This window comes from Strix uralensis, chromosome 4 (genome assembly GCF_047716275.1).
Source record: "Strix uralensis isolate ZFMK-TIS-50842 chromosome 4, bStrUra1, whole genome shotgun sequence".
In the NCBI taxonomy this organism is placed as follows: domain Eukaryota; kingdom Metazoa; phylum Chordata; class Aves; order Strigiformes; family Strigidae; genus Strix; species Strix uralensis.
The window spans coordinates 120501424-120515383 of record NC_133975.1 but is presented as its reverse complement, the minus strand read 5'-3'; the positions used below and the strand labels follow the sequence as shown (position 1 = coordinate 120515383).

The 13960-nt window shown below is 50.1% G+C and overlaps 1 long non-coding RNA gene across 1 annotated transcript in view; it reads right to left on the bottom strand.

The window, feature by feature from the left end:
• LOC141942289 (uncharacterized) overlaps window positions 1-2423 on the bottom strand; it is a 40569-nt gene extending 38146 nt beyond the window's left edge. Inside the window, exon 1 of the long non-coding RNA XR_012628592.1 lies at window positions 2336-2423. This is a non-coding gene — a long non-coding RNA (uncharacterized LOC141942289). The remainder of the gene's footprint in view (window positions 1-2335) is intronic.
• Window positions 2424-13960: the final 11537 nt, after the last annotated feature.

Sequence of the window (13960 nt, the reverse complement as noted above, 5' to 3'; positions counted from 1 at the left end):
CTTGATGCTGATTTTCTAACCAAGGAAAATTAATCTTTAAAGAATAGGGCTGTGAAATACTGAACTGGGATCACAGATACAGTGGGAATATCTCTTCTGTGTAACCATTTATGGTGCTTATAACTGAGAATTATCTGAAGTGGAGAGCAGTTTGTTCTCTATGAACGGCATTTTGGGGGAGTTAGTACTCGATTCTTTTTGAAAGTCAAGAGAAGGTGAATACCCAGACTGAGGGTATTGCCACAGACTGAGGGTTTTTCTTTTAATTTTGCTCAGAAATAATAGAAAATAACTCTCTTTGGAAAAAATTAACACTTCAATGTTTCAGTTAAATATTGATTCTAGACTTATAATGCAATAAGTATCAAATTATTTTATAATTAGTATAAACAAATCACTTTGTAAAAGAACATATAATATTTAATTTTATCTTTCAGAAATTTAATAGTGAAAATAAAGGTGTTGACTCTGGCAGGGATTTAGTCTTGGAAAGTTAGCAGGCAGTCTTCTGGGCTTGACTAGTCAATACCCAGAAGAATTTAATAAAATCCCTACACAGATTATGAAAAAAAAGCTACAGGGAAAGACCAAGGGAATGATGACTGGATTAGAGCTTCCCTTTACAAATCTTGATTGAACAAATACTTGAAAGTCATGTTTGTCATCTCAGGATGAAAGTCAGGATATGGGGTTAAATTATTCATGAGTGAGTATCTACAGATCCTTCTCCTTTTTATTCTTTCTCATTGCCTTTTATAGTCCAGTTTTATACTGTATTGCTTCTATCATTCCCTAGTGCTTTTCCTCTCCTCATAGGATGTCTCTATAAGCTACTTCAAGTGCCTAACTCTAAACCTATTGCTCTCCTCACACAGTTACTTAGATCTAACATTCAGCACTTAGTTCCCTTTGGATGCTGAGTTGCTACAGCAGTTGTTAAATTTTTTTTTGTGTAGTACAGTACAAAAGCTACCAAAAGAGGGCAACATATGAGCCAACAATGAGAAATGTATCCTGACAAGGTTACGGTTGTGTATTTGTCACACCCTCCCCCCTTTCTTTTTGATCAAGCAAGAAAGTTTAGCAGAGCTGGTCAGGAAACAGAATTTCCATTCTATGGGAAATTCCAACACTTGGGAAAAAAGTGAAGATGCTGAAGTTTTCATGGACTGAAAATTCAGAGAAAATATATTTGGCATGATGGAAGTGTTCCATAAGTGTCAAATCATTCTCACACCAGAAAGCCCAAAAGTTATAACGACATTAGAATATTCAATTCAACTGGAAAAATGTTAAATATATGAATTCTATAAAGTTCAAAACAAAATTAAATGAAACAAGGAGCCACTTAAATGTTTTCACTTTATGGAAGACTATATTTTAAATATTATTTAATGTAAATATTATTTTAATTTCTCCATTAAAAATAAGTATGCTCTCAAAAAACAAGCTGGTTAAGATGAAGTTTTATTTCCTGAAAGAATATGTTTCCTCTGAACATTGTTTAATTACATTTTCTCTTCATGAAATGCCTGAAAGAATTTAAAAATACTCTTAGTAATCCTGCAAAAGACTAAGGTAAGTTGGCCACATCCCAGGACCAGCCCCGATGCTGTGTTTGTGAAGCTAGACAAAGCGCTATCCCAAACACCCGGCATGAGTTCAAGAGCTAGTACACCCTGGACAACACTGAATGTGCACTCATTGGCAAACAGTTTATTATAAACAAAGGTTTTTTTCAAAGTATTCAATAGTACTCCAAGGAGTTAGACAGTCTTGAACACATGCCAGCATGGCAAGGGATACAGTAAGCAAATATAATCTACCTCATTTAGGGTAAATATTTGGCTACAAATGTATTGAGAGCTCTTTAATTCTTTGTACACTTCTATGATGAGAACCAGAGGAAAGGCAGTGGAGATGTAACGACTGGAGGGTGATTTTTTTCTTCTCTTATCAGCTGCCCAGATAGGCTAGCTGCCAGTCAAATTAAAAACCTCACTGGAGGAAATGAATGAAGGCCTGTAGGTGTAGAAATCTGCTGTTTATACAGCTGCACCAAGTTCTGCTAATGATCAACCAGAATCAGCCAAGTCTTCATGGAGATATGCAAAATTCTGTGGCAGTGTCCGGGAGGTTGACTATGGAATTTAGGGCATCCTCAGGGTTTTTTTTTCCTTTATTTGTCTCATCTCTTTTTTCAAGACTAACTTCTGCTTTCTGCTTGCTTCTATTATGGCTTAAAATGCTGGTAAGTATCTGGGAAGGAGAGGGGGGCAGATCTGTGATCTATCTGGAGGGCAATGAAACATTTGGAAAGTTTGGAAGTACTCACCCATCTCCAAGACAGGATGTTCTGCTTGCTGGAGCAATACCTTATCTTCTCTCATTTATCCACGTCCTGCTTTTGCATCTGTATTTCTGTGGATTCCAAAAGAAGGAAACGTTTATTTTTCTTAGCCAGAAACAAGTAGAGGTTTCTGTCTGAAGGGGTTCTCCATTGTCTGATCTGTCACCCGAACAACGACTTCACATCGTTCACCTGATGAAGGGCTGCAGAATCACAGGGTATCAATAAGATGTTCAGTATAGGAATGACAGCTGTGCACACTGTCTGTGCGGCTGGATTGAGTGTATTGACTCTAATTATAATGTTTTCAGACAGCTCCTGTATTCTGGATATGCAGGAAGCTTTTTATACTCATTTGCTTGTCCTTCACTTGTACTGCTCATCTATTTTTGATTAATGTCTTGATACTCCCTCCCAGGTAACGATGCTAATTTTGGGACACAAATGAGGAACAGTTATGGAATATAATACATGTATTTTAATGGCAATGGGAGGTGTGGTTCATTATCCAGTTGTGTTTATTTGGGGGAAAAAAAGGTAAATTGCATCCTTAAATAGCCTTGCCTCATGGGTATGAGCCTATCTATGTCTGACTGCCATCTTATATCCCCACTTTACCCAGCAGCCCAGTGATTGGTGTTTATTCAGTAAAGAAGTGGCACATGCACACAGACGCACTGATTCTCACAAGTGGTTCTGTGTATGCCTTTGCTTCTCGACTTCTGCCAAATTCAAGTCTAAATTCTAGGAAGCAACAATAACACTAACAGGAGTCACGTCAGTCTTGAGAGTGATTGCTTGAGCTCTATGAATACAAACCGGACTTCTTTTTCTTCCTTAGAAATGATTTTTTAAACATGCTTTGGCTCCCTAAGCTAGCACTCTTCTATCCTGTGAGTCAGGTTATGAAGAGGGATCTGTTACCCCCTTCACAGATGTGGTACGTGAGCCTAGTTACATCACATTTTGAGGCAGATGGATCTCCAAAGGGAACTGCAGTACCCAATCATGTGCTTTCTGCCCCTTGCTATTGATTCTTGTGGTTAGTCTGTTTCTGATTTTGTTTCTCTGTGTAGTTTAAGGGCAAGTCTGTGGTTTGCCCCATGCGCCCAAACAAGGGAGCAAGGGTGCAGAAGATTGCCTGAAAATAAATAAATCAGAAACAGATAGACTAATTACAAGGACAAATGCCAATGGACAGAGAACACACAGCGTCCTCATGATCAAATACGCCTGGCCCGTTGGAGGAGAGACGCATGTTTCACCATGTGACGTAACTCTGTGCCACATCGGAGAAGAGAGTCAGAGAGTCCTCTTTCTTGCCTGGCTGAGCAAAACCCTCTCGTGTGGTTTGCCCACATGGCATGTCCCAGCACGGGGAGGAACAGCTTCCCTGAGGTAGGGGTGGGGAGAAGCAAGGCTGGGAAATGAGAGGATGCTCTCGCCTCTCCAGTGCCTGCCTGGACAGCCAGCAGGGCTGACATGAGGAAGGATGTAATCTACTCCTGGTTGTTTTATGCTCAAAGCACATTACTTCCTTCCGTGGAATAAGAGGATAGTCATGGATGTCGCTGTGACTCACTGTCTCCTGGGGCAGCCCGGCTCTGTGCCATGCCTATAATCAAATGACCCGGGGGGTGAATTAGGAAGGCTTTTGATGTCATTCTCTGAGCCCTGCACCACAGGAAACAAAGACTTCTTAATGTAACGTCAGGCTATCTCTTAAACATAACCATGAAACTAACTTTGACTTGCCAGCAGCTGGTACAGGCAGTGGCCTCCCTACACCACTTTGGCACTTAGCATAAGAAATGTCATTATGTGGGTGGATTAGGCAGAACCTGTCAAAGTTGTGTGTGTGTTCTTTGGCTGTGTTTCCTTCCCTGGTCTAATAATGCTGAGGAGATGGGGAGTGGGTTGACACATTTTCTGGCATGTGTCATGTGACCTAGTGAAGTGGAGGACATGTCAGCCACAAGACTTTTCTGCTTTAGTAAGTCGCAGGCAGAAGTGACATGCTGCAGCGGCTAGCAGTCTTAATCCTATATGTATTCTCACTGCTAGTTCCTTCATCATGGGTTCAGCTTCCCCAGGGCTCTCTGACAGAGCCAGAGGTCTGTTTGAAGGAAAGGGTAAGGAAATGTATCCAGACAGATATTGTTCAAGCTTGGGGAGGCAGCAGTAGACAGATGTGTTTGCGTAACACGTTACCTACAGACCCTGAAGAGCTTTACAAGTTGATTGACACGATCTCAATAAGAACCACTGAATTTGGCACAGATGTACATGAGGAAATTCAGTGGCTGTTTGCAGCATGCAGAAATGCTTCATACCAGTTCAGCAGAGGATACAAATAATACCCATACCTGATAAGAACTGTTTTTTAGGACAGAAGATTCTAAAGCAAGACAACTGGAGACTGATGAAATTTAGGACACAGTCACTGTCACTGGCTCCCTAAACTGGTGTGAGGGGAGTTGAGATGAGTCTTGGGGTCAGGGAATTTCCCAAGGTCCAGCACAATCTCAAGATAAATTGTTCTCAGGGGAATAGGGAAGAGCAGCGTATTTAGTCTCACAGAGAAGCCTGGTTTTGCACAGCTCCCTGCTTAAAATCTGTGCTGAGGAGATGCAATTTCATCCCTGGGCTGAGGCAATATGCCAGGTGGGTTCTTCACAAATCACCATCAGAATAACAGAAGATGGTACGAGCATGTCTGCCCAGTATGACTGAAATGCCATCTCCTGTCACTGCCAGTATGTTGCAGGCTGTGTTCAGTTGTCAGGAAAAGATGTATTGTCTGGGTGTCAGCTGCATACCACAAAACACACAGGTCATAGGTCTGATGTGACTTATAGCAGTGCCAGCACCCAATTCACTGTCAAGCGTTACTGTACTGTGTCTTCCTTGTAGCTCATAATTAAAAAAAAAATAGGGCCAGCAGCTTCTGCAACTGCAGGTGAAGGACAACTGCTACTCTGTTGTAGCATGTGTAGCATCTCAGGTCAAGAACTGCCATCCCCAGGTGCCATGTTCTGCTTCTGTGTAAAACTGAAGAGAAATAGTTGCATAAGCACATATATGAAGTGGTAAAAATACAGCTTGGCAGGTATGGAGGCAGCCTATGTGGACAGGGGAACTGCACAACAGCCCCGCAGGGATGGAAGGTGCCTCCTCCCTTCACTTGTTGGTGTTGAAACACAACATGGGATTGTAGTGAGGAGGTAACAGAAACTGCCCAGTAGCTACACCTCCTGCAAACACACACCATTTCTCCTGATGCAGGTGCTGCCCCTGAGTCAGCTGCAGCTGATTAGCCAGTCAGTCAGCTGGTGCCTAGTATGTGGGGCTGAGGAGCCAGATGGGATGCTCTGAGGTGACAGTTCTGCCATAGGGGAGGAAGAGGTAGAGGATAATGCTGAGATGGGAGATGACTCTACCACTTAACTTGTGCTTGACATTTTTGTGAAGTTGAGACAACCTGTATCAACATGAAGCCTGACACGGAATTTGTATTGTCCCCTGATCAGCGTGACCCTGCTCAGATTGCCAGATAATGTCACATCTCCAGTTGTGTAACACCACCATGCTCTCTAGATCCCGGGCCTGCAATCATTATTGACCTGAATGTTTGTTCACTGGGGAGGGAATTTAAATATTGTTGATCAGTGGAAACGCATCCTTTGTTGGGAGTAAAGCAATCCGATTCCTCATACATCCACATATTGAAAGCAGGAACTCATTGGAGAGAAAAGATATGTGCCGGCAGGGATAAAGGAAGAGCTTTCATCTGTGTATGAGTACATGCAGGGTACAAAACAGTGTTTAGGTAGATACCAGTGTTTTGTAATTCAAGGATCACGTAACTTAAATAAAAATAATCAACTGCTGCCATGATATTTTTCATTTACAGCCAAATAAAATTAACCTAAACTCTGCATGTTCATTTATTGCTTTTATTTACCCCCACCTTGTTTGTTTGCCTGCTTTCTTGTATGGTAATGTATATGTTGTTTAGTCGCTTGTTTGTTTTTATTTGAAATAATTTTGCATGTAATTTTCTGAACTCTACAGAGTAGAGAGAACACTAAATGTGTATGTTTATGCACCTTTGTCCATGTACAAAGACTGATGGATAGCTAATAAAATGCACATCTCGGCAATCCTTTCATGCCTAAGATCCCCAAGCAAAAGTTGTGAGTATTCAAATAAAATAGAACTGATCCAAAATGTACATATTTAGCTTAGATAATAGCAGCCCCCAGATATGTGCCTCTTTCTGCAGTTGGAAATCTGTCAGTTGAACAAAGAGCAGGATATAGTGTGAATCAGGCTGTCCTAAAAGCTTTATGTGATAGACACACTTTATGCAGTTAGTTCCATTTCTCTCACATTTCAAAAGCAGACTCAGACCCTAATTATCATGAGGACAGATTCCACAAAATCATTTTTTTGTAGTCAAGGATTGCAATGTGTTTTAAAAGTCAGAATATATGTTAAAAGAACACACTTTGTCCCAAAGCTTATGGTTCAGTTATACAAAGCTTCTTCTTGTTCCTTCCATCTGAAAAATTATTCCTGAAAAGTCATTCTGCATATGTGGGGTTTTTTGCTGTTTTTCAGGGAGAAAAAAATATAAATGAGCTGTAAAGCTTGTGTTGTTCTGAACTCCTTCTCTCCTCTTTCACTGAAGAGTTCATCAAACAAAATTCCACAAGAAACAAATGTTACTATGAGATTAGCAGAATGAACACCAGAGTTCAGATACTAAACATTTTTTTTAAAAAACAGTGGGCTTAATGACGTGAAGGAAGTTGTAGTTTAAACATCAAGGTCAATTATTTCGTTAAATATTATTTAAAAGTTACTTGCCTTGAAACAAAACCAGAGCTATCCATTTCCCAAAAATGCAAACAGATTATTCTGCCCCTGTTTGTCAGCTTCACTAGATAACTTCTATTTGATCTTCAAATGAAAACAGTTTCTGTTTCAGATTTATACAACAGGCTGTCTCTAAAAAGAAAAAGATCTTAAGGTTGGACTGCTGTTTACTTTCCCTTCTAATCCTGTGAGAAGATTTGCATAAGAAAAGCAAGTAGATCTGAGTCTAGGTTTTTCTGTCTACATCGAAAGCATGAAGATCAGCCAGTCCTCTCCAGTTATTCAAAAAGAAAACAATTGCTTTTCTAAGTCAGGTGAGCAGGAAATCTTTCAGTAAATTCAGCAAGATTCCTCTGAAAGTAACAGGGGCTACTTATCAAGACTAAATGGAGTTTAGGTAAATAATTGTAACAGTCAAACACTGAGAATCAAAAACCTAAAACCACCAGTTCCAGGTATGTTTCCTCACACTGTATACTTAGCTTTAAAACATCCAGAATTGGTATTTCCTGGATCTTGCAAAGCAGCCCCTTGTATTTGCAGGTAGCCCTCTCAGTTTCTGACAGCATCGGTCTCATTTGGGACCTCAGTGAGCAGAGAGTGCTGGGTGGTGATGTGAGCTCTGGGTGTCACGACCGAGCAAGTGTCCCCACTCCAAGTGTGACCCCTGGAGCAAACCAGTTAACTTTGCTGTAGAATGGGAATATGGATTCACACCTACAGGAGTGCCATGAAGCAGAATAGTTTAATGTGAGCAACGTACTTAGAGATTCTTTTGGTGTAGAGAAAGGCAAATTATTATTTTATAGGAAGAGGATTAGAAGGGATGTTTTGGATCATGGGGTCAAGTCCCTTGCTGTGGGTGGTAACCACATCTCAGAAGCTGGTTCACAAACCAGTCGAATTCCATCTTCCAGCTGCTTTGATTCCTTCCTGCCTGTGGAAGGCCTTTCTGGGTCCTCACCATCCTGGTGGGGTGAAGGTGCTTTTCTGTTTCCAGCTTGAGTCCCTTCCTGGCCAGTTTGCACCAATTCTTTCTCTTATAATTATTTTATTAGGGAGGAAAGGAGGGGAACTGTCTCATAATTTTAAGATTCATTTGAATTTTCCTCTGAGCCCCAGACACCTGGTGGAAAGATGCCAGCAATGCTGTAGGCTGGTTCGATGAACCAATAAAAATAAAATAAAATAATAAAAAAAACCCGAGTAAGAAAAGCGCCCTTCTTAGAAAGCCTCCAGCGTTCCAGCTAGAGCACAAATAGCTTCTTATTTGGGACTCTCCTCGGGTAAATCAACAGCCCCGGGGCGAAGGAGCCGCAGCTCTTGTGGTCTCGCAGAAACCCAGACCCCCCGGGGGGGAACACACAGGGGAGGGAAGGGAGGAAAGGGGAGGGGAGAGGCAACCATCCTCAAACCACGGTTGGGACCTCGCCCGAGGGGGGCCGACGCTCCGCTGGGGCGAACCGGCGCGGAGAAACCCCCTCCCGAGACGCAAGTCCCTGCCCGCCCCGGGCGGCTCTGCCCCCTCCCTGCCCGCCCCGGGGGGGCTCTGCCCGCGCCCCCCCGCCCCGGGGGGGGCTCAGCTCCGTGCCCCCGCGCTCCCGCCGCCGGGAGGCAACGAGGGGCGGCCGGGCTGCAGCGGGGCTCGCCGGGGAGGCAGATCGCCGTTTTGCCCCTTGGCTCGGGTTTCCCCCTGCCCAGGGAACAGGCGCCTTTGCTGCAGCTGCGCTCCCCAGGGCTGGGGGTGATTTTTCGTTTGTTTGGTTTTGGCCTTCGTCCTCCGCGGTCTCCCGCAGGCCGTCCTGTCCCAGCACCGGCGGCCCCGAGGGCGGGGGGGAAGCGCGCTGCCCCCGGGCGAGCCGCGGGCACGAAGAGGAGCAGCCCGCGAGGCTGAAACCGTGGCGAGCGGGAGGGATTGGGAGGCACTTCGCCCTCCCCGGGGCGGGGGACAGAGGCGGTCGGTCCGTGTCCCTCGGCGGCCTGTCCCCTTCTGCCCCCGGGTGAAGGCAGTGCGTGTCGACAGCAGCTCTCTGCCCCCACGCGGGGCACGGGCTGGAGCCCGGGGCCCGGTGGGCCATCGGGAAATGCCATCTCCAGCCCCGGACCGAAGAGCTTCCAGTCCGTGGCTACACTCGGCCGAACAGGGGAGCAAACAGCACCCCCCCATTCCCCCCAACAGCGACCCCCTCCCCCAGCCCCCAAGCCCAGTAAGGCTGAAGCAACAACCCCCAAACGCCCTCGAAAAGACCCGGCCGGAACTCGGCAGCCCCAAAGAAAACTGAAAACCAAAAAGCGAGCGAGCCGACAGCACCCCCAACGAGCACCCCCGAAACGGCGGGGCGAGCCGAGTCGCCCGGCCAGCGCGGGCTCGGCGCTCCCCGTCACCGCCGGCCGCGGGGGGCCCGGCTCCCGGCGAACCACCCTCGCCCTCCGCCACCGTCTGCCGATCCCTAATTCCCACGAATTCAACCGATTCCCCAAGTGATAACGGGGACGGGATGGGGTTTAACCCCCGAGCCCAATTACGGTGAAAGCACAAGAAAACAGACGCAGGTTACGGGGGGCGAGCGCGCTGGCTACAATGAGCATCGCCCCAAAACTGGCGGGGGGCCGGGGCGCCTCACACAACGGCGGGCGGCAACGGGAGAGCCTGTCCCGAGGGCTCCCGGAGCGGAAAGAGGAGCCGGGGCAGCGGGGCTTTTCCCGGGGAGGGTGGCGGCGGTGGCCGGGACCCGCAACGCTGCCCGCCGCCGGCTGCGCGCACCTTCCGCCCCCGCGCAGCTCCGCCGGGACCTGCGCGGCTTTGACACGGGCGGTCGCGTCTGGCCGGCTCGCACCGAGCAAGAGCCTTTCCGGGAACAGGCTACCAAGAGCTCAGGAGCGGGAGCGGGGAGGGGCGGGGGGGGATGAAATAAAAGGCTAAAGAAACAGCGCGATTTTGGGACCAGGACCAAATCCTAACGTGTTACATAAAAGCCACGGGCGGTTCTTATCAGCAAGCCCGGCCTGAAGAGGAACAATCCCCAGGAGCGGCTCCAAAACAACCCTGTTAAAGGAACAATTGTGAAATGCCAACTTCCCACCAGAGTATGAACAGCAGGAGCCGGGCATGTCCTGTCTGTAACCAGGCTTCTGACAACCAACAGAGAGAGGGGAGGGGAGGGGAGGGGACGGGGGGGGATCCTCTCTTGACAAGATTTATCAAGAAACATTTAACTGGGCTTTAATCATATTAGCAAGAGCCCAATTAGGGCTGAGAGCGAAGCGAGGCGGCCGGCGGGCTGGGGAGAGGAGGAGGAGCAAGCGATGGAGTCACTCGAGGATAAAGTCCTTTCATCAGGCTGCGCTCTCAGCAAGCAGAGGAGTGCGAATAATCAGTGCCCTTCACTGGGGGACGGGGGAGGGAGCGGGCGGGGAATGTGTGTAAGGCATCATTAAGGCCAGGCAGAAGGGGGTTTTTGTTGTTGTTGTTGTTGTTTTTAATTATTACGGCGATTAAGGTGGTGTCTCTGGGCTCTCCTGGGCGCTGTTCTTAAGGGCCGGAGCGGGGAGGGAGCGAAGGGGCCCGGAGGCACCTGCTGCGCCGCGACGACCTGCTCTGCGTATGCGGATGGGGCTCCCCCTCCCGGGGCAGAGAGGGGCTCCGTCCCCACCCCCCCCCCACCCCCCTCGCCTCCCCCCAGGGAGAATTTCCTTAAAAGCCCTTTCCCGGGTCGCCTCTCCCTGATGCCGAGCGCTTCCCCGGCGGCATCCCGCCTCCCGGGGCGGCTCCTGGTGGGGGGGGGGGGGGCGCTCGGCACCCTTTCCCCGCTGCCCCCGCTCCCCAGGGCGCGGGGTGGGGGTGCAGCGCAGCCCCCGGCGGACGCCAGCCCGGTAGCCGGGGCTCGCCGATAGCCCCGGGAGAAGCGCGGCGCTGGGGTCGGCCGGGACAGGGGCAGAGGGCAGAAGGCGTCTTCCCGGGGTTCCGACTTCCCATGCTTCCGCGTGGGCGACCTGCCCCGTCCTCAGGGACTCGCCCGCTCCAGCTGTCGGGGATGGGGAGGGCGGGCAGCAAAGAAATAAAGAAAAACCAAAGATGACAGGTGGGAGCAAAGGAAGACGCTGGCGATGAGCCGCCCGCCGCCCCCCACCCCCCCCTCCCCGGGGTTACGCCACCTCGGGGACACGCCGGCGGGAGCGCGGCAGCGGCGCTGGGGGCACCGCGGGGAGCGGAGGCGGCCGTGACCTTGCCCGCAGCTTTCGAGACATCGCCGGCAGCTGCCAGCAGCTGCCCCGGCTTCTGCCACTCCCCGCGGCCAGGAGCGGGGAGATAAGGCTGTTGGGCGATGATGCACCTTTCGCCCAAGAGGAGCCGGATCTTTGCACCGCGGGGCAGAGGATGCTGTCGTTCTGTTTTTGTTTTTTTTTTTTTTTTTTTTTTTTTTTTAACAGGGCAGGGCCGAGGGGTGTTTGCCATTCGCACCGATGAGCATCCCCGCTGTCGGGAGCCATCTCCTCCCCCCGCCCCCGCCCGGCGCGGAGGGGCTCTCGCCCCCCCTCATACCCGCCTCCTCGGGGCGCCAGGCCCGGCCGCGCCGACCCCTCCCCGCACCCCGGGGCCGCCTCAGCCGCCTCCTCGGGGACGGGCGGCCTGGGGGGCAGCACCTTCCCCCCCCCCCCCCCTCCGCTCCGTGCCCTTTTTGTGACCGTGCCCCCGCCGCGCCTCCCCTGTCCCACGCTTACCTTTCCGGCCCGGCCGCCGAGGGGCTTGCCCCCCCCCGCTCCCGCCCCCCGCCCCGTCTCCGCCAGCCCCGCCGAAGGGGTGTCGCACGCCGCCGCGCCGGCAGAGCCCCGGCTCTCGCCTTGCGCGCACTCGGCTGGCGCTGGCAGCCCCGCCGGGTTCATCCGAGGACAGCGGCGGCTCCGCGCCGCGGCTCGTCTGGCTGCCAACGCCGCGGCGAGGCTGACGCTGCCGCGGCCGGGGGTGACTCACGGCGGCCCGCGGCAGCCGCCGGTTAGCGGATCCGCCAGTCAAGCGGGGAGCGGGCCCGTCGCGGCCGCTCCTCGCCCCCTTTCCCGGGCACCGCCGCCCCTCTCACACATCCCCCCCCCCCGCCCCCCCAAACCCCGGCCCCCTCTGCTTCTGCAAAGTGGAATACACGCCCGGTTTCCCGGCAAATATTCACCCTTCCGACACCGAAAGGGAGGCCGCCCCCTGCCTCGGCCGGGCCGGCACCCCCGTGGGAGGCGGGCCGGGGTCCGGCCCCGCGGGCGGCAGCGCTCCCGGCGGCACCCGCCCCCAACGTAAGTGACCGTCGGGTCCGGGAGGGGGTGGCCGTCCCTCGCGTCCCTGCCCCGGGGCGTGTGGCCGCAGGGGCTGCGCTCAGGAGCCAAGGGCGAAACCCGCGGGCCGTTTTGGGCGGGCGGACCGGGGCCCACCTCCGGCCGTGGCCCCGAGCTCGGCCCAGCTGGGCTCGGCTCAGCGGGGCGCCCGCCCCAGCGTGTGCCCCGAGGAGCGTCGCCCGCATGTCTGTGGGAAAAGGCAAGCAGAGCCCAGAGCCAGCTGAGTGGCGGGGTGGGGGAGGGAGAGGAAGGCAAGGCCTGGAAAGGAGGGCCAAGACCAGGAAAGGGTGCCAGGGAGCCCGGGAGCCCCGGTGGGATGCTCCTCTGATGGTCTGCCCTGCTTAGCAAAGAAGCTGCAGGGTTTTAGCTGCATGTGGTTTCCGTGGAGTCCTCATGCACGTCCAGGGTAGAAGCTATGGCAGATGTCTTCATGGTGAGTGTGCAACAGGTCTCCTGCTTCTGCTCAGAGGTCCCAGGTGGAGCCTTTTCAGATCCTTTACACTGCATAGTTCAGCACCAGCAGTGCTTTTCAGAAACAAGCTTTGGATAGGACATCCTTGTTCTGAAACGGATTTTTGAAGTGAAGCTGCGGCAATGTACATCTTCCAGTCCACCCTTTTGGTTGTATGCACAGTTTTAAAAGCAGTGGCTCCCTAAAATTAAGAGATTATTAAATGCTCATTTATTAAGAAATTCAAGCCAAGAAGGTAATGGGAATGAGTGCTGCCTTCTCTGGATACACGCTCAAGTTTTGGATGTAGGAAGAAGGCATGACTGGGCCTATACTTAAAAATACTCCAAAGCTGCTTGTCAAAAATGTGCTAAAATGATAAGCCATGGACTTATGGACAGGGATTATGTTGTCAGTGCTTCAACCTTAAATTCATTTTAAAGTCCAAATTTCAGTCCTTTGAGAAAAGAGAGTAGGAGGAGGAAGAGACTATTATAATAGAAATGCTGACATTGCTAACTGTGGCAGTGTGAATTCACTACTATAATAAGACCTCAGCTAGCAGCCTAATTCCAAAGAGGTGATGTTATCTAGTAATAATGTAATCAGTTTGTTGGCTGTAACATAGGGAACTGGGAATTGGTCTGTTTTATTGCTATTTTTGGCCAAAATTAAAAAAAATAATCTATAAGATGCCAGGATCAAGGCAGGAGAGCTACCTTTGCTATTTAAAATAATAAAACAGTTCTTCATGAACACTTTTCACTTCAATGCAGTTTTACAAAAGCATGTTTAAAAAGGGACAGCTAGTGAGAATGCAAGCTTTCAAGCTCGGGATTGGAGGATGGAAAGGCTCAAGGGTGGAACATTGTTAAAAGTTTTCAGAGAGGTCCTGAAAGCACAGTGTTCACTTTACAAAATAGAAGTTTTCTCCTGGGTAATCGCTGAATGAGTTC